Raw genomic sequence first — 21,247 nt, 5'->3', positions numbered from 1 at the left:
TGACAAGCCCTGCTGATTAAGCCGGCTAAATTGATCCCTCAGCTTCTCCCTAGCTGCTGCAGACAAAAACCTCTCCTGAAAAGCATTTATAAACGCCTCCCAAGTACCACCAACACGAGCCTTCTCGTACTTCCACCATTGACCCGCATCTCCCTTCAGTTGGAAAGATGCCAAGGTCCCTTTCAGTGCTCCGTCCTCGATGCCAAGCATCTCGAACGTCTTACTCATTTGCTCTAGCCACTCATCAGCCTTCAGTGGCTCCTTCGGATCCCCGACAAACTCATCCGGATTAGACCGGAAGAACTCCCTCTTCAAGAAAGAAGGCCCTGTCTCAGCTGCCTGATTCCCAGCTCTAAGAATACCCAAAGCTCCTGCTATCTCTCTGGCCAAGGCACCCATAGCCTGCTGACCCACTGGCTCGACCACATTGGCCTGACCAACCCCCTCCTGCACTACCGGACTCTCACCCGGTAACGGTACTTCCTGCCTCGCAGGTCTACCACGCCTAGCACCTCTTCCTCGTCCTGACATCCTAATAAAGGCAACACAGAACGTTAGCACATTCATAAATGTGCCGAAACTAAACACTCACGTCCTAATGCATGGACAACTGTAATTCACTCCACATAAGCACATAAACACATAAGCACTTACGAATTTCATTTCCGGATAGTGATAGTCCCGAGACGTTACTAGAGTTCCGGTTAGAAACAACATTGATCAAGTGCTTTTCCAACAAGACTCCCAGAAACCCAAGGATCCAATCAACATCCCAGAAATTAAATCCCATACCCACATAATCACATAAGCATGCTATCAATTAAGCACATAGCATAAGGTACTACATCTAAGTCTCTATCAAACGAGACAAACCCATTGTGATACTAATCACTTCCCACGTACCCAAAGTATTCGAACCCGGTACGCTCTGATACCAAGTTGTAACGCCCTCAAAATAACAACAATAAACCCATCAGATAAGACATGCATTTACATATAAACTAGCCACATTCTTTTATTCATTGGAGTTCCATTACATAAGTATTACATGTTAACATCAAAACAAAATGCCCTACGGGCTTACAGCTTTCCAAGTTAACACTTGGTTACAACAAAGAGTACTAACTCGTTTACACATTAAGCCCTTGGCTTGAAGTTACATGTAATACATCAAAAGTTAAGCGACAAAAGTATGCCCGTCTCTAGCCTCCCAGCTATATCCTTGGAGGTGGCATGCTACCTGCACCTGAAAATGATATTCCCATATAGGGTGAGCCACAGCCCAGTAGAAATACACTAAACCAACCATGAACAATGACTAAAATATTAGCACTTGATAGATGGTCAACACTGATACATTCACATAAATTACACATTTATGTCATACAACTTATGAGTCTAAGTTACCTTTCATTTTTCCTTTTTCAACAGATAAGCATGCTAGCTCTTTCATCATTTCCACAGATATGTATAAAAACTATATCCCACATTCGGATAAGCATATGAGCTATATCCACATTCTCAACAGATATGTATAATAACAATATCCCACATTCACAGATAAGCATATAAGCTCTATCTTTACTTCTCTAGACAAGCATATGAGCTGTGTCTACGGAGTTCATCCCCTATCTTCTCCCAACACTATCCGGTTTAGAGGTACATCCCCTATCTTCCCCTAAACCGCGGAGTACATCCCCTATCTCCTCCTCTACACATAACGTATATAAACACATTGGTTCTATATACAATCATCCAATACATACAGTTAATGTATTCTATCAACCGTCAAGTTCCATGACACATTTCATTGATTAGTTTCAGTTTGCCTAATCATCATGCATTGTCTACAACAATCACGACTATCCTCCACCGATAGCCCAAAGCAGTTATTTCTAAACAGAAAATAAATGCACAATGGATATTCAATCAACATTTCATTTCCTCATTTCTCACAATTAATTATCCCAATTAATTAAACAATGTAATTAGGCCATTTTCCATAATTACCATTTCAACCCTTAGGTCCCATTTTCATCAATGATTCAACATTTATTCCATTTCTCCATGCCAAACATGCATCTAGGTTTATTATGAATAAAACCCCAACTTTTGTAAAATTACACAAAAGCCCCAAACTTTTGCCAAATTACCAAACCAAGCTCAATATCTCAAAATACCAAAATTTAAAGACAAAATCCATAGAGAGGAGTAGGATATCCCTACCTCGAAGTTTAAGCCACAAAGGAGATGAAGACTCAAAGATCAACTTGCTCCAAATCTAAACTTTTTCAGATTAAATCGAAGCTCTCAACGCCTTCTATCTTTTTAACAAAGGCCCTAGGCTAGATTCACACTCTAGGGAGATCAAATCTTAGAGAGAATGAAAGTTTAGAGAGAGAGAGTGTCGGATTTAGGTTTTGCTCAAAGAAAGGAAGTGAAAAAGTGATGTTTAAAACGCTGTTGTCCGCTGATATAAAACACGCTCGCTCGAGCGAAGACTTGGTCGCTCGAGCGACTAGACACAGAAAACTCTCGCTCGAGCCAAGAAGTTCTCGATCGAGCGAAGAAAAACTCAGACCGCTCGAGCGAAGGAAGCTCGCTCGAGCCAAAAAAGGCAACTCTCAGGTCCAGAACCAGACGCAACACTACACTCGCTCGAGCGACAAACTCCTCGCTCGAGCGAAGGACCAAAAATCTGGGCAGCAACACTAGGCTCCCAAACACAACCAACCTGTAACAAACCTGCCCAACACATCTTATAACTCAATATACAAAGTAAAGAGGATGCAAACTAGATAATAAACAACAACCAACATCCACGGACACATGTCCGGATCACTGTACAACAAGGGTAAACCCGGGATCGCTATAGAAAAAGACCCAAATAGACTATTAAATATTATTATTATTTTTTATGAAAAATGTAGACAAATAGTGAATAATAAAAAATAAAAATTAATTGAAAAAGTTATTTCACAGCTTATTTAACAAACACTACTCAGCAACTTAAATCTATAATCCAACAGCTATACCAAACAGATTAACAGCTTCTGATTAAAGTCATAATCTATAATCTGTTAAGCTATAATCTATAATCTGTTTTAACAGCTACACCAAACAGCACCATTAAACTCTATATGAAATGCATCATGTGTGTGAATCATAGTACGACGTATTTAATAATTTTTATTTTTGAAACTGATAACGACTGACAAGTGACAACACATAAAACTTCCCGTGAAATGCATAATGTTAATAAATAAATAAATGTGAAATGCGGAGGATTAACGTTGTTGATGGTTGTCGCTTCAAATTTGGCTTGTGGAAATAACCATCTCCCATCTTTTGTGAGTCTGAACTCGGGTGATTATTTGGGAAGTCCACATTCTCTGCAGGGCTTTTCCGTAATGGTTCCAATAATGTCACGTTGTTTTAGGGAAAAATTCTTAACCCAAAAAAAAAAAAAAAAAAAAAAGTAATTTGTTCTTCACATCCCTCCATTGTCGGTCACCTCTCCATCAGTTCCCACTATATCATATGAGAGTTTTAGAAATTAAATTTTTTGGTTTCTAAACATGAAAATTTTGTTGCAAAAGATATTTAGGGATCAATTTCTATCGTTGTGAAGATAGTCGCTAAAAAGTCGTCTCAAAAAGTCAAAAATAAGACTTTTAGCGACAAAATTTTGAATATATCACTAATAAATATATTTTTAGGGACAATAATTTAGTCACAAAATGGTTTATTTTTTGAGACAAAAAATTTGGTCCCAAAAAGATAATAATTTATCACTAATATCTAATTTTTGTTGCTAAAAATATAATAACGACACTTTTCGCAACAAAAATATTAGTCTCTAAAAAATAATTGTTTCTAAATTTTGGTCTCTAAAACCTTAATTTTTTGTACTGTTCGGCGAGCCCCCAGCCCCTCCTCTTCGACAAGCCTCCCCTAGTTTCTCCTCAATCGCACCACCTCCTCCCTCCGTTGTCTTCCTCTTCTCTCTTTCTTTCTTTCTTTCTTTCATCTTCTTCTTCTAGATCTAAAAGAGAGTAAACTCAGTTTTGCTAACAAAACTTTCAAATTAACCATCTCGAATCCATACAAGCAATATTGCTTTTCAATTCTAGCCAAACTCCAATAGAATATTTTATTTTCTCTCTCTAACTTCTATCTCAATTAAACCCGCTTCTCAGTATATTTAACTTTCATTATTCAAAAATATTTTTTGAAAGTAAATATCGGTTATGGGATTGAACAAAATAAACATCATTTATGCTATAAAATGTATGGAACAAACGAATTTATTGTATTAAATTTGAGTATCACAACAACATCAACAAAGATCAATTTTTGGGGATCTATTTCCTCACGTGAACTTGGACATACCAAGTAAAGAAACCCACATATTATTCTATGCTATGTCTCATGCTTAGGAATTAGAACCATAATAGTTCCACAAAAATTAAACCATGATTTCATGTTTTGTTTCATAGTTTGCAAAGTAATTGCTTGTTTGTGTATTTGTTTGTTTTGATTTATAAATATATATATATATACACGTGTATATATGAGAGAGAGAGAGAGAGAGAGAGAGATGGAGTGAAGTCAAAGAGGCAAGATGTATTCATTGCTGCTTCAAATCGTTGCAAATTTATCCCTTTCAAAGCCACCACAATTCGTTGTCGAAAACTGACAAGTGCATATCATCTCCCTCTATTTTTTCTAGATCTAGAGAAGAAAGAAAGGAGGAAGAGGAAGAGGAAAAGGAAGGAATGAGGGGGTGATGTAGCTGGGGGAGGACGGCCGAATGAGGAGCACGATTGGAGGAGGTCGCTAGAGGGAGAGGAGGGTTAAGAGGGTCGCCGAAGCCGTTGGAGAAAATGGCCGACACTGGAGAGGCGTGAAGTGTGAACAATAGTTAGGATTTTTTTTTTTTTTTTTGAGAATTTTGCCCCAAAACGACGTTGTTTTGGGGGCATTACAGGAACCACCGCAAGAAAGCCCTGCAAAGATCCAAACTCAGGTTGCGTTTTATAATATTACTAGCATATGCCCGTGCCTGAAGGCACGACGTAAATAATGTTCGGTGTAAATAATGTTGGGATTAAAATGTAGTTATAATGTTCAGTGTAAATAATGTCAATTAATTAATTAATTTAATGCATCCTCAACATTTAATTAATCATGGGGAACATGAATACAGTAGAAAAGTGTATGCTGCCACCACACATAAGCCAGTTTTGTTTGAATAATTGTAGGTATCATTAAAATTTAGGAAAAATTAACCCCAAAAAAAAAACTTAAAATTTAATATATTCATGTGGGGTCTGTCTTTAGGAAGAAAAAAATTGTGTTGAAAGACAATTTGTCGGTAGAAAGAAGTAGCCATCAGTCCTTTGCGGGGTCTGTCTTTCACATATTTTTTTTGCATTTCTATTGAAAATAATAATAATATATCAACACATTTTGCATTCCTATTGAAAAAAAATCTATATATATATATATATATATCAACACAATTTGAATAGCACATAAAATAAATAAAGATATGATAGTGGCCAAGCATTTGAATGCGCAACACAATTAAGAAAACCGACCACTATCTATTTTCTTACTTTTTCACCATGTCTTCAACAGGGATGAATAAATAGTCCATGAATTATGAGTGAAAATTTAATTGGATTATAGAAATAAAATAAAATGAAACAAAAATAATGACCCATGAAAGACATACGGGTTGAAGAAAAAAAAATAAATATGAAAATGTTGAGACCCAAACCAATGTCAACAGCCCCACAAACCAATGTCAAGACCCTCACCTGACAACCCAAAAAATAAAAACAAATATATATCAGTTTAAGGTTTAGAAACACCAACCCAAATACATAACTTAACTTAACACCAACCCATATAAATTTAAAGATGCATAAATAAAAAAATGAAAAAAGAAACAGAGCACAAAAAAGGAAAGAGAAATCCAAATACATATCAATTTAAGGTTTAAAAACACAAATCCAACACAAACACATCAGTTTAAGGTTTAGAAAAACAAATACAAATCCAAATCTTAGAAACCCAAACCCAAATTGATGGGTCTCTTTTGCTTTGATTGAAAAGAAACATAATGATTTTCAATGCTCTGTTCCAATGCTTTGTGTCTCTTAAGCTTTGTTTCCAACTTTTTCTGTGGTTCCATTGAATGCATACCTAATCACACAAAACCAAATAGAAATCTTAGAAACACAAACACAAATCGAAACTGAAATCTTAGAAACACAACCTAATCAACAAAAATATATAAAAAAATAATAATAATAACACAAATCCAACACAATGAAACATTGAAAACTATTTGAAAAATCACTTAAGAATATCTTAAAAACCATTTGAAAACCATTTCATGAGGATCAATTATTATTTCAAACCCAAGGATTAGTTTGTATACCATACTACACGTACCTAATCCTATTTGTTCATTAACAACATAATCACCAATTCTATCTGTTCATCATCATCACACAAAAAAAAAAAAAAAAAAAAAAACATCAAAAAATTAAAAATAAAACAGAGTTGTATGTGCCTCTTCCAAGTACTTCTTCGACCTCTTTGCCACACTCTTCAACCTCTTCATCATGATCATCAATTTGAATAGATCAGAGCCTTTTATATGTACAAATTTTAGCTACAAAAATTTACTTTGCATAGATCAAGTCTTATACATGTATCAAGGCAGAGAAATCGGGCTCAACATATCTTGCCATTTCATCAAGGCAGAGAAATCGGGCTCTCTCTCGATGAATCCAGTGGTTGTCTCTTACCCCACTTTTTGTCACTCGTTAAAATTATCTGATAAGTCCAACTCATTACATAGCGGTATTTCCTTATTATTAAAATTACATATCAGGTGCCATGTAAACTGAATTTACTAAATTTTTCACTTTCCATTTATCTCATTCATAATCTCCATTTCTTTCCCCAAATATACATTCTATCAAAAAAATGGAAAATTATAGAATACTCTAGGACTACTGAATAATCGTCCAAAAAGAAAAATTATAGAATAACACATCTATTTTCAAGCTTTTCTAAGTGCACAATCACCAAAATATTCCATGTTTTAATTAAAATGCGCAAGAAAAAACGAACAAACAAACAAACAAATAATGGAAGAGTAAAACTCATCAACTTGTTTCAAATAGATTGTGTCTTAGTTCATAGCACATTTCGAAAGTGTGTTCAAATTTTAGCTGTTATAGCGATCCCGGGTTTACCCTTGTTGTATAGTGATCCGGACATGTGTCCGTGGATGTTGGTAGTTGCTTATTATCTTGTTTACATCCTTTCTTACTTTGTATTTGAGTTATAGGATGTGTTGAGCGGGTTTGTTACAGGTTGGTTGAGTTTAGAAACCAAAACTAGTTGCCCAGATTTTTGGCCTGTACGCTCGAGCGGAGGTGTTGGCGCTCGAGCGTAGATTACATCCATCCAGTATCTTGTTGTGCAGTGTTGTGAGCTCGAGCGTAGGGTTGGGAGCTCGAGCGGAGGCCTGGTTCTGCAAAAGTGCTGAGCGAGTGCATTCTGCGCTCGAGCGGGAGGTTGGCCGCTCGAGCGGAAGTCTGTGAGTGGCCGCTCGAGCGGGGTGTTTTACGCTCGAGCGGAGACCTGGGTTAAAGTCCCGAAATTGTGACTTTTCAAATCACTTTTTCACTTTCTCTTCTCTCTCTTACTTTTCCAAAATCACCATTGTTGAGCCTCTCACTCTAGACTCTACCTTCTCTCTAGGTTTTGATCTAGTAGGAGTGATTTACTCACCTTTGGCCTTTACAAAAAAGTTGTTGATCGTCGAGGGCTTCATTTTAATCTGAAAATCTCGGGTTTTGGAGCACGTTGGGTTTTGTCATCTTCTCCTTTGGGACTCCGAATTTGAGGTAGGGATAACCTACTCCTCTCTATGGGTTTTGTCTTTAAATTTTGGTATTTTGAGATGTTGGGCTTGGTTTGGTAATTTTGTGAAAGTTTGGGGCTTTTGTGAAATTATACAAAAGTTGGGGTTTCATTCATAATAAACCTAGATGCATGTTTGGCATAGAAAAATGGAATGATTGTTGAATCGTTGATGAAAATGGGACCTAAGGGTTGAAATAGTAATTATGGAAAATGGCCTAATTACATTGTTTAATTAATTGGGATAATTAATTGGTGAGAAATGAAGAAATGAAATGGTGATTGAATATCCATTTGTGCATTTATTTTCTGTTTTAGAAATAACTGCTTTGGGCTATCGGTGGAGGATAGTCGAGATTGTTGTAGACAATGCATGATGATTAGGTAAACGGAAACTAATCAATGGAATGTGTCATGGAACTTGACGGTTGATGGAATACATTAATTATGTGTATTGTGTGAATGTATATAGAACCAATGTGTTTGTATACGTTATGTGTAGAGGAGGAGATAGGGGATGTACTCCGCGGTTTAGGGGAAGATAGGGGATGTACCTCTAAACCGGTTAGGTGTTGGGAGGAGATAGGGGATGAACTCCGTAGACAGAGCTCATATGCTTGTCTAGAGAAGTGAAGATAGAGCTCATATGCTTATCTTTGTGAAGTGTGGATACAACTTGTATGCTTATCTGTGGATATTGTTGATATACATATCTGTTGTAGAATGTGGATATAGCTTGTATGCTTATCTGTGGATATTGTTGATATACATATCTGTTGAGAATGTGGATATAGCTTTTATGCTTATCTGAATGTGAGATATATTTTTTATACATATCTGTGGAAATGATGATAGAGCTAGCATGCTTATCTGTTGAAAAAGGGAAAATGAAAAGTAATTGGGACTTGTAAGTCGTGGACATAAATATGTAATTTATGTGATGGTATCTGTGTTGACCAACTGTCAATTGCTAATGTTTTAGTCATTGTCCATGGTTGGTTTAGTGTATTTCTACTGGGCTGTGGCTCACCCTATATGGGAATATCATTTTCAGGTACAGGAAGCATGCCACCTCCAAGGACATAGCTGGGAGGCTTGTGGCGGGCATAGTTTTGTCGTTTTACTTTTGATGTATTACATGTAATTTCAAGCCAAGGGCTTAATGTGTAAACGAGTTAGAACTCTTTGTTGTAACCAAGTGTTAACTTGGAAAGCTGTAAGCCCGTAGGGCATTTTGTTATGAGGTTAACATGTAATACTTATGTCTTGGAATTCTAATGAATGAAAGGAATGCGGTTAGTCTAAATGTAAATGCATGTCTTATCTGATGGGTTTATTGTTATTATTTTGAGGGCGTTACAACTTGGTATCAGAGCGTACCGGGTTCGAATACTTTGGGTACGTGGGAAGTGATTAGGATCACAAAGGGTTTGTCTCGCTTGATAGAGGCGTAGATGTAGTACCATATGCTATGTGTTTATTTGATAACATGCTTATGTGACTATGTGGGTATGGGATTTAATTTCTAGGATATTGATTGGATCCTTGAGTTTCTGGGAGTCTTGTTGGAAAAGCACTTGATCAATGCTATTTCTAACCGGAACTCTAGTAACGTCTCGGGACTATCATTATCCGGAAATGAAGTTCGTAAGTGCTTATGTGTTTATGTGCTTATGTGGAGTGAATTACAGTTGTCCATGCACTAGGACGTGAGTGTTTAGTTTCGGCACATTTATGAATGTGCTAACGTTCTGTGTTGCCTTTATTAGGATGTCAGGACGAGGAAGAGGTGCTAGGCGTGGTAGACCTGCGAGGCAGGAAGTACCGTTACAGGGTGAGATTCCGGCAGTGCAGGAGGGAGTTGGGCAGGCCAATGTGGCCGAGCCAGTAGGTCAACAGGCTATGGGTGCCTTGGCCAGAGAGATAACAGGAGCTTTGGGTATTCTTAGAGCTGGGAATCAGGTAGCTGAGGCAGGGCCTTCTTTCTTGAAGAGGGAGTTCTTCCGGTGTAATCCGGACGAGTTTATCGGGGATCCTAAAGAGCCGCTTAAGGCAGATGAATGGCTCGAACAGACAACGAAGACGTTTGAGATGCTTGGCATCGAGGACGGAGCACTGAAAGTGACCTTGGCATCCTTCCAACTGAAGGGAGATGCGGGTCAATGGTGGAAGTACGAGAAGGCTCGTGTTGGTGGTACTTGGGAGGCATTTGTGAATGCTTTTCAGGAGAGGTTTTTATCAGCAGCAGCTAGGGAGAAGCTGAGGGATCAGTTTAGCCGGCTTAATCAGCAGGGCTTGTCAGTGGCCGAGTTTGAGGCTACTTTTACCAGTCTGTCTAGGTTTGCACCTGAACTGGTGGCGTCTGAGGAACGCCGTTGCTATGAGTTTGAGCGGAAGTTGAGGCGGGGCCTCAAGTTGAGAGTTGGTGGGTCTTATATCCGAGAGTATAGACACCTGGTAGATGCTGCAGCTCATATGGAGCTCATGATGCAGGAGGAGGATGAGGGGCAGAGAGGCTCCAAGAGGAGCCAAGATAGTCAGAGTGATGGCAGGAGGCAGAGGGGTTCTAACCCTCAGCAGTCGCAGGGTGGTGTGGCTAGATCGACCTTCCCAGTGCCGAGTGTAGGCTCAGGGAGAGGTGGTCAGGGGGAATTCACTTGTTACAAGTGTGGCCAGCTGGGTCACAAGGTATCTGTTTGCCCGCAGAAGGGTGGGGGTCAAAAAGCTGCTTCATCTTCAGCTAGACCGCAGAGTCAGAGTTTGGGCAGGGGGCAGCTCTTGACTTGTTGTCAGTGTGGACAACCTGGGCACATGAAGAGGTTTTGCCCACAGTTGAGTGCCACTTCGGAAGCGTCTGGTTCTAGGCAGACGCAGGGTTTTCAGCCAGCTCAGTCTGTGCAGGCCTCGAGGGCCAATCCGGGAGCTTCGTCATCCCAGTCTGTGCAGCAGTCTTTTGCTCCGAGAGGTGAGCAGGTAGACCAGGGGCCTACGGGGCGCGTGTATGCTGTTACCGCGCAGGATTTAGTACCGGCCCCATCAGTAGTGAGAGGTACTTTTCTGTTTTGCAACTCAGTTGCTAATGTGTTGATAGACACGGGTGCATCTCATTCTTTTGTATCTGCTGCATTTGCATCTGTTTTGGAATTGGAGTTAGCACAGTTAGCATCTCCTATTTGTGTGGTATCGCCTTTGGGTGGTGAGTTGATTCTGAAACAGGGTGTTAGAGGATGTGATATAGAGGTCGCCGACTATAGGCTTCCTTTTCCGTTTGTTGTCATGCCCATGAAGGGTTTTGATGTTATTTTGGGTATGGACTGGTTATCGTCATACCGGGCTGTTATTGATTGCTACCGCCAGAGGGTTACATTGTGTACCTTGAGCGGGGAGTGGTTCCATTTCTTGGGAGACCGGGTTGGTAGTGTTTTGCCACCGGGGTATGATTCGCGAGGGCGAAGTGAGCTTAGTAGTCTACTTGCCAGCTTTGAGAGTGGTGAGAGTGGTGAGACCCAGGTTGTATTACCGAGGGTGGTTTGTGAGTATTCGGATGTCTTTCCCGAAGATCTTGTTAGTTTGCCACCTCACCGAGAGATAGAGTTCTCTATTGATTTAGTGCCTGGTACGGCGCCGATTTCTATGGCACCTTACCGTTTTGCTCCAGCAGAGTTGGTTGAGTTGAAAGTTCAGCTCCAGGAGTTGCTCGATAAGGGTTTTGTTCGCCCTAGTGTTTCACCGTGGGGAGCACCGGCCCTCTTTGTTAAAAAGAAAGATGGTGCCTTGAGATTGTGTATAGACTACCGGAAGTTGAATCGGGCTACGGTTAAGAAGAAGTATCCTATGCCCCGTATAGATGATTTGTTTGACCAGTTGAAAGGTTCCCGTTGTTTCTCTAAGATAGACTTGAGATCGGGTTACCATCAGTTGAGGGTCAGGGAGGAAGATATTCCTAAGACGGCATTCCGTACGCGGTATGGCCATTATGAGTTTTTGGTGATGCCATTCGGACTTACCAATGCACCGGCAGTCTTTATGGACTTGATGAACCGGATCTTCCGGGAGTTCTTAGACCGATTTGTGGTTGTTTTCGTGGACGATATCCTTATCTATTCGTCTTCTGAGGAGGAGCACGAGACACACTTGAGAGTGGTGCTTGAGTTACTTAGAGCCCATAGGCTGTATGCCAAGTTTGGGAAGTGTGAGTTCTGGCTGGGGGAAGTCAAATTCTTAGGCCACGTGGTATCCGGGGAAGGGGTGTCTGTTGATACGTCCAAGGTTGAGGCAGTGCAAGATTGGGCACAGCCTAAGAGTGTGTTTGAGATCCGCAGTTTTCTGGGATTAGCTGGGTATTACCGTCGGTTTGTGAAAGATTTCTCCAGGTTAGCGTCACCGTTGACTAGACTGACTCGGAAGGGAGTCAAGTTTGTGTGGAGTGAGACTTGTGAAAAGTCGTTTCAAGAGCTGAAAGTTAGATTGACCACCGCTCCGGTGTTGATTATTCCGGAGAGAGGGTTGGGTTATGCGGTTTATTGTGATGCCTCACGAGAGGGTTTGGGTTGTGTGTTGATGCAGGAGGGGAAAGTGGTAGCTTATGGCTCACGTCAGTTGAAAATACACGAGAAGAATTACCCCACACACGACCTAGAGTTAGCAGCTGTGATCTTTGCCTTGAAAATCTGGAGGCACTACCTTTATGGTGAGAGGTTCGAGGTATTCTCGGATCACAAGAGTTTGAAGTATCTGTTTACACAGAGAGACTTGAATCTGAGGCAGAGGAGATGGATGGAGTTCATCGAGGATTATGATTTTGAGTTGCATTATCATCCGGGAAAGGCCAATGTTGTGGCCGATGCCCTTAGTAGGAAAACCATTAGTGATGTAGCTTGTATAGCCATCCGGGAATGGGAGATGTTGGGAGCACTTGGCGAGTTTGATTTGCTACTGGACGAATCTGTCGAGGCTGCGGCCTTGTTTTCTGTTGTTGCGCAGCCTACACTTGTGATTAGAGTGTTAGAGGCACAGAGAGGTGACCTTGAGGTAGAATCCCTCCGAGAGAAGATCTCTAGTGGGAAAGTTGAGAAGGGTTTGACGGTGTATCCCGACCTGAGTGTGAGATACCGAGACCGTTTGTTTGTACCGGAGTCTTGCCGAGAGGAAGTACTCCGAGAGTTTCACCATTCGCGCCTTGCGGTGCATCCGGGAGGTACTAAGATGTATCAGGATTTGGGTCGCCAGTTTTGGTGGCGGGGTATGAAAAGAGATGTGGCTGTTTTCGTATCAAAGTGCCTTACTTGCCAGCAAGTGAAGGCCGAGCATCAGAGGCCAGCGGGTTTGTTGCAACCCTTGCCTATTGCCGAGTGGAAGTGGGAGCATGTCACTATGGACTTCGTTGTAGGTCTTCCGAGGACTCAGCGGGGTAGTGATGCTATTTGGGTGGTTGTAGACCGGTTGACTAAGTCGGCGCACTTTATTCCTATGCGCGTGAGAGATTCGGTAGATCATCTTGCCGATTTGTATATTCGGGACATAGTGAGATTGCACGGGGTCCCAGTGACGATCGTCTCAGATAGAGATCCTCGTTTTACTGCTAGGTTGTGGCAGAGTTTGCAGAGTGCGTTGGGCACTAAGTTGACCTTTAGTACGGCTTACCATCCTCAGACTGACGGGCAGTCCGAGCGTACTATTCAGATCCTCGAGGATATGCTTCGGGGTTGTGTCCTGGACTTCAGCGGGACGTGGGAAAGGCACTTGCCATTGGTAGAGTTTGCCTACAACAATAGTTTTCAGTCTAGCATCGGTATGGCACCGTTTGAGGCCTTGTATGGCCGACCGTGTAGGTCTCCAGTTTGTTGGGCCGAGGTGGGTGATGCACCTTTGTTGGGTCCGGAGTTGGTTAGGGAGACGACGGAGAAAGTTGAGCTTATCCGTAAGAGGCTTGTTACAGCCCAGAGTCGACAAAAGAGTTATGCCGACCGTAGGAGGAGGCCTTTGGCGTTTGAGGTAGGTGATCATGTCTTTCTGAAGATATCACCTAGGCGAGGTCTGATGAGGTTTGGGAAGAGTGGGAAGTTATCCCCTCGGTTTATTGGTCCTTTTGAGATCCTTGAGAAGATAGGCGAGGTTGCTTATCGGTTAGCCTTACCGCCGCAGTTGTCCGGAGTGCATGACGTGTTTCATGTGAGTATGCTTCAGAAGTATGAGCCAGATCCATCACATGTGTTGGATTGGACTGATTTAGAGGTAGATGAGGATGCCTCGTATGAGGAGAGACCGGTTCGGGTCTTGGATAGGCGGGATCAGGTCCTGCGTGGTAAGACCATTCCTTTGGTGAAAGTCTTGTGGAAACATCACGGAGTGGAGGAAGCCACTTGGGAACGTGAGTTGGAAATCCGAGAGAAATATCCGGACTTGTTTATTGATATGTAATCTTGTATTTGAATTTTACATTTTGTTGAACTTAAGAGCTTTTATATATGTCTTAAGTTGTGAAACATTGAGAATGTTTTGACTATTGGTAGTATGTTTTGGAACTTGCCTCATATGGAAGTTGAATGTAACATTATATCTGTTGAATATATTGTTGAAATTGGAAGGATAGTGCATAATGTTGATGCATGTTGAAAGTACATATGTTGTTTACATATTGTGATATGTCTCTTGTTTAAGGGATGGAATGACCGGTAATGGGTCGAATTGTTGAATGTTAAAATGTAACATTGTTTGAAATGGAGGAGAACTTGTTTTTGAAAACTTGTGTTTAATTTCGGGGACGAAATTCTTTAAGGGGGGGAGGTTATAGCGATCCCGGGTTTACCCTTGTTGTATAGTGATCCGGACATGTGTCCGTGGATGTTGGTAGTTGCTTATTATCTTGTTTACATCCTTTCTTACTTTGTATTTGAGTTATAGGATGTGTTGAGCGGGTTTGTTACAGGTTGGTTGAGTTTAGAAACCAAAACTAGTTGCCCAGATTTTTGGCCTGTACGCTCGAGCGGAGGTGTTGGCGCTCGAGCGTAGATTACATCCATCCAGTATCTTGTTGTGCAGTGTTGTGAGCTCGAGCGTAGGGTTGGGAGCTCGAGCGGAGGCCTGGTTCTGCAAAAGTGCTGAGCGAGTGCATTCTGCGCTCGAACGGGAGGTTGGCCGCTCGAGCGGAAGTCTGTGAGTGGCCGCTCGAGCGGGGTGTTTTACGCTCGAGCGGAGACCTGGGTTAAAGTCCCGAAATTGTGACTTTTCAAATCACTTTTTCACTTTCTCTTCTCTCTCTTACTTTTCCAAAATCACCATTGTTGAGCCTCTCACTCTAGACTCTACCTTCTCTCTAGGTTTTGATCTAGTAGGAGTGATTTACTCACCTTTGGCCTTTACAAAAAAGTTGTTGATCGTCGAGGGCTTCATTTTAATCTGAAAATCTCAGGTTTTGGAGCACGTTGGGTTTTGTCGTCTTCTCCTTTGGGACTCCGAATTTGAGGTAGGGATAACCTACTCCTCTCTATGGGTTTTGTCTTTAAATTTTGGTATTTTGAGATGTTGGGCTTGGTTTGGTAATTTTGTGAAAGTTTGGGGCTTTTGTGAAATTATACAAAAGTTGGGGTTTCATTCATAATAAACCTAGATGCATGTTTGGCATAGAAAAATGGAATGATTGTTGAATCGTTGATGAAAATGGGACCTAAGGGTTGAAATAGTAATTATGGAAAATGGCCTAATTACATTGTTTAATTAATTGGGATAATTAATTGGTGAGAAATGAAGAAATGAAATGGTGATTGAATATCCATTTGTGCATTTACTTTCTGTTTTAGAAATAACTGCTTTGGGCTATCGGTGGAGGATAGTCGAGATTGTTGTAGACAATGCATGATGATTAGGTAAACGGAAACTAATCAATGGAATGTGTCATGGAACTTGACGGTTGATGGAATACATTAATTATGTGTATTGTGTGAATGTATATAGAACCAATGTGTTTGTATACGTTATGTGTAGAGGAGGAGATAGGGGATGTACTCCGCGGTTTAGGGGAAGATAGGGGATGTACCTCTAAACCGGTTAGGTGTTGGGAGGAGATAGGGGATGAACTCCGTAGACAGAGCTCATATGCTTGTCTAGAGAAGTGAAGATAGAGCTCATATGCTTATCTTTGTGAAGTGTGGATACAGCTTGTATGCTTATCTGTGGATATTGTTGATATACATATCTGTTGTAGAATGTGGATATAGCTTGTATGCTTATCTGTGGATATTGTTGATATACATATCTGTTGAGAATGTGGATATAGCTTTTATGCTTATCTGAATGTGAGATATATTTTTTATACATATCTGTGGAAATGATGATAGAGCTAGCATGCTTATCTGTTGAAAAAGGGAAAATGAAAAGTAATTGGGACTTGTAAGTCGTGGACATAAATATGTAATTTATGTGATGGTATCTGTGTTGACCAACTGTCAATTGCTAATGTTTTAGTCATTGTCCATGGTTGGTTTAGTGTATTTCTACTGGGCTGTGGCTCACCCTATATGGGAATATCATTTTCAGGTATAGGAAGCATGCCACCTCCAAGGACATAGCTGGGAGGCTTGTGGCGGGCATAGTTTTGTCGTTTTACTTTTGATGTATTACATGTAATTTCAAGCCAAGGGCTTAATGTGTAAACGAGTTAGAACTCTTTGTTGTAACCAAGTGTTAACTTGGAAAGCTGTAAGCCCGTAGGGCATTTTGTTATGAGGTTAACATGTAATACTTATGTCTTGGAATTCTAATGAATGAAAGGAATGCGGTTAGTCTAAATGTAAATGCATGTCTTATCTGATGGGTTTATTGTTATTATTTTGAGGGCGTTACAGCTGTTAACCAAGCTATAATATATAGAGCCAAGATTTATTCTTTGTGACAATGATGTTTGTTCACCAATCAGGATCTAGAATTAAGCTACCAGCCAATGACTTCGGAGGAGTCGTAATAGCCTTTTATGTAAGTTCTCATTTACAGTGCAAGAAACTCCTGCTAAAAAGGTGTCACTGATAACATAATGTAAATCATTTTTTTTCTTTCTTTTGGTAGTTGAAATCAGAAGATAGTGAATTGGATTTTGAGTTCTTAGGCAACAGAAAAGGGAAGCCCATCAGAGTCCAGACGAATGTCTTTTTAAAAGGAAAAGGGAGTAGAGAGCAGAGGATCCATATATGGTTTGAAAACACAAAAACATCAAAATTGAAAATGATATCACACTCCTTAAATCACAATCTGTTAGAGTTCTAACTTATTTTGTTAATCGCCTTTCCCCCTAACAGTTATTTTGTGATGAATATCCCATTCGAGTTTTCAAGAACAACAGACGCGATGGAGTTGGCTTTCCAACACAACCAATGCAACTAATGGCAACTATATGGGACGGAGATAGTTGGGCCACGAATGGTGGAAAAACTAAAATCATTTGGGCTCATGCACCGTTTATAAGTCACTTTCGGGGCTTTGCCATTGACGGATGCCCCTATGACAGCTCTCATAGAAAATCATCTGACGATAAGTGCAGTTTAAAACTATTGAATTCACAATATAATATTATGCTTAATCACTTTCTACTTCTTCTAATTCTCAACCTTCTCTCGGACCTAATACATTTTTCAGGATGACTATTCGGGCCTGTCTTTCTAGTTCTAAATACACGAAATATTGTAGAATTGAGCTGCACCATGTACAAAAATATGCATACAAAAATATGCTTCATTTGTATGTTCTTCTCATTCATAGCATAAGAATCAACTGTGTCAGAACTTCATACAGTATTTCTTGAACACAACCATTTGCCACTATCTCACCATCATAACCCTTCCATCAAATTAAGCAAAGTAGAACACTACACAATAGACTTCAGAGCAAAACAAAATGTTCCCAGACAAAATTCAAAATAAGCATTATTTGCATTGGCTCTATAATAAAAAAAATTACCAAAATGTATGGAAAGTTACTTCATTCAAAATAGGTCCATTAAAAAATTGCACCTCTGCAATAAATACCAATAATAAAATCATGGACCCAAAAAGAAAGAAAGAAAAAATAAGATAAGGTCATTCAGGAAAAAACTTATGCAAATGTATTGCAACTTAGGCAATGAAAACTTTAACAAAAACTTATTTTTTGACCCAAAAGAAAGAAAATTCAACAAAAACAGTAAAATAAAATAAAATAAATGTGTTTAACATATTGTCAAGTAAGTGAAGAGGGTTTTTGAATTTATATAATAAGGGAAAATATAAAATGTAAAATTCAAATATAAAATGTCTTAAACAGGAAAATTCAAATAATGCTTATAAAAATGGAAAATTGACTACAAAATAATGGAAAATGGAAAATGAAAAATTGTCAAATAATGCTTATACAAAATAATTTATTTAATAATGCAAAATTAACTGCAACATCAAATTTAAGGAACAAATAATTTATGAAGTAGTTATTATGGCAATGAGGCTACTGATATCAAATAGAAGACTAATTTAATCAAAGGTTCATTTGCAATTTTCCTAGCTAAGAATGTTAATGACATCTTTATCAAGTGCACTGAAAAGCCCAAATTTCCCTCTATTAGGAAAACATGATCAGATCTAAAAAAGCTCACATTCTGGCTAAACCAAGGGGGGTCAAAGAATTTATCACCCCCTGTAACTATCATTGTGCATGGTATGCAAATCATTGACCCACTGATAGTACTTGTGATACCCAACACCTAAAACCATCATTATCAGTACCTAATTACGTACCAATAGCATTACCAAGCTCTAGCTTGTATTCTATGGAATCACGACTCCGATATGAAGAGTTGAAAGAGTAACTAGATGGACCAGCTGGTACAACTCCAGCCCATATCTGATTTGCTAATATAACATGAGGGTTCTCCAATTGAATAGGAAATTCTCTGACATGGAAACCAAAGAAAAAATATTTTTTTTATCAACTTTGAAAGTCATGACGCAACCAAGTGATATAGCTAAGAATAATCCATGTAAAGCCAATGCAAATAAATTAAAAAAAAAAAAACCATTCTCCCGTATTCAAAAAATATAAAATAAAAAAATCTCAGCCATTCAAACAAAATGTAAAATTAAAAATAAAAAAAGAACCATTCTCCCTTAGTCAAAAATAAATAAATAAAATCAGAGATGGGTATAGATGATTTACTGTCTTTGGGTCCATGAAAATCCACAGAGAACTTCTCCACCTTATAGTCACTCATCATCCTATTTCACAACAATCAAAACCCAACTATTAAAATAATAATAGAAGCCAATTTTAGTGAATAATACAGAGTGAGCAAACCCAATATTTGTCTAAAGTAATACAGAGCATCCAATATTTGAACAATTTTGTTCAAATATTTGTCCAAAGTAATACAGAGCATCCAACCTAATAATAAATTAATGGAAGAAGAAGAAGAAAAAAAAAATTGTTCTCCCTTATTCAAAAAATATAAAAATCAGAGATGGGTATAGATGATTTACAGTTTCTCTGCGATGGAGGACGGAGGTGCCGTAGTGGGTTGAGATCGAAGGCGACGTGACGGTGGAGATCAGATTATGCCCAAATAAGAATTAGCATGCAACAAATGCAACTTAACCTTCATAAGTTCATATGACCACAAATGAGAGGAACTCACAAATAAATAAATACAGAGATAGACATAGAAATATCATGATTGTACAACTCTTTCTGTTAATCGATTTGAGATTTGCAAGCTTAAATATAATTTTAAACCAAGCGCACTACAAATATCAAGAAGCCCAATCTAAAATGATTAGAATTAGAACCTAGTTCAAATAATTTCATAAATGACGACAGTTCTAATAACTTCACAAACTACAATATCTTGAAACAATCAACTTTTGACCTTTTGTATAACTTTGTCCCAGCAAGGATACAATAAAGTTTGCTCACATGGTCGTAAAGACGATTATAGTTGGTCACGGAATCCAGTGGTTACCAACATTAACTTCTGCACTTTTTTAGTTACATCCGCAATTTAACAATATTTGTATGAACACAACAATTTTTTTCAAACATCGTACAAAAGATATAATAATAAAATTGAGACATGTCAAAAGAAAATCTTTAATCAAAACATAGTAAAACTGTTTATAAAGCAATAATTTAGCAACTAGAAAGGTTAAAGCTTGAACACAAATCACAACATTATAAATAAATTTCACCTTCCTTCATAAACTTTCCCATGAGCTCCCTCACCGATTTTTAATCCGATAAACAGTAACTTTGGGTCAACCAACAAACTCTCATCAATTGTTAACTGTGGGGCAGTGATTGATCCATTCTGTGAAACCAACTTTGGGTCATCCTCAACCAAATTTCGTAGGACTGGTTTCTCATATTCCCCATCTTCTCCTCCTCTGTTCTTCTCACTGCAACTCATGTGCTGTAGTTGTTGTCGGTGGAGATCGGAGGCGACGCGATGGTAGAGACGACGCGATGGTGGAAGCGGAGCGGGAGTGGAGAGGAGGGAGAGGAAGAGAGAGATCTCTGAGGACAGAGAGTTTGAGACCTGAGAAGTTAGAGAGGAGATCGGAAGCGGCATGACGGTGGAGACGACTCGACGGTGGAGAGGAGGGAGAGGAATAGAGAGATCTCTGAGGACAGAGAGTTTGAGACCTGAGAAGTTGAAGAGAGAGAGAGAGAGAGAGAGAAGTGTGCAAATAATGTTTGGAGTGGATGGAACACAGGAGAGAGAGAGGGGATTGTTTTGGGCGGGAATTGAAAATATTACAAAACATCCCAGCCCTCAATGGTTAAAAACAACTCATCTCAGCCCTTGATTCAAAATGTATCTCTCATACATTTTAAGACATTTTCAAAAAGTCTCTTGCCTTATTATATAGATGCTTTGTAAAGAACTAGCATATGAACTTGTGTGATGCACAGATTAAATAAATAATTAAAAATAATTTTAAAATCAAATAATAATATAAAATTTATTTAAAAAGTATAGAAAAATAATTTAGAATGAATTAAATTTTAATTGTTTTATTAGAATATATATGTCGTCAATGTAAACGATGGAAAAATGACTAAATGGGTTGAAGATGTCATTCATTATATGTTGAAATTCACTAGGAGCATTTTTTAAACCAAAGGGCATGACATTCCATTCATATTGGCCAAAGGGTGTATTAAATGCAGTTTTATATCTATCTTTCGGATGAATTTGACCACTTTTTAAATCGAATTTACTGAAAATAACAGCTTGACTGAGTCGTTTAATTAAATCTTTTTTATTAGGAATAGGATACCTAAT

The 21,247-nt window shown here is 39.2% G+C and overlaps 1 pseudogene; it reads left to right on the top strand.

Annotated features, from left to right (window-relative positions):
• Positions 1-20,586, top strand: part of LOC145805267 (xyloglucan endotransglucosylase/hydrolase protein 4-like) — a 34,354-nt pseudogene extending 13,768 nt beyond the window's left edge.
• Positions 20,587-21,247: the final 661 nt, after the last annotated feature.

Source organism: Camellia sinensis, chromosome 13, assembly GCF_055761805.1.
Source record: "Camellia sinensis isolate YWXY chromosome 13, ASM5576180v1, whole genome shotgun sequence".
Taxonomy (NCBI): domain Eukaryota; kingdom Viridiplantae; phylum Streptophyta; class Magnoliopsida; order Ericales; family Theaceae; genus Camellia; species Camellia sinensis.
This window is presented reverse-complemented; position numbering and strand designations above follow the sequence as displayed.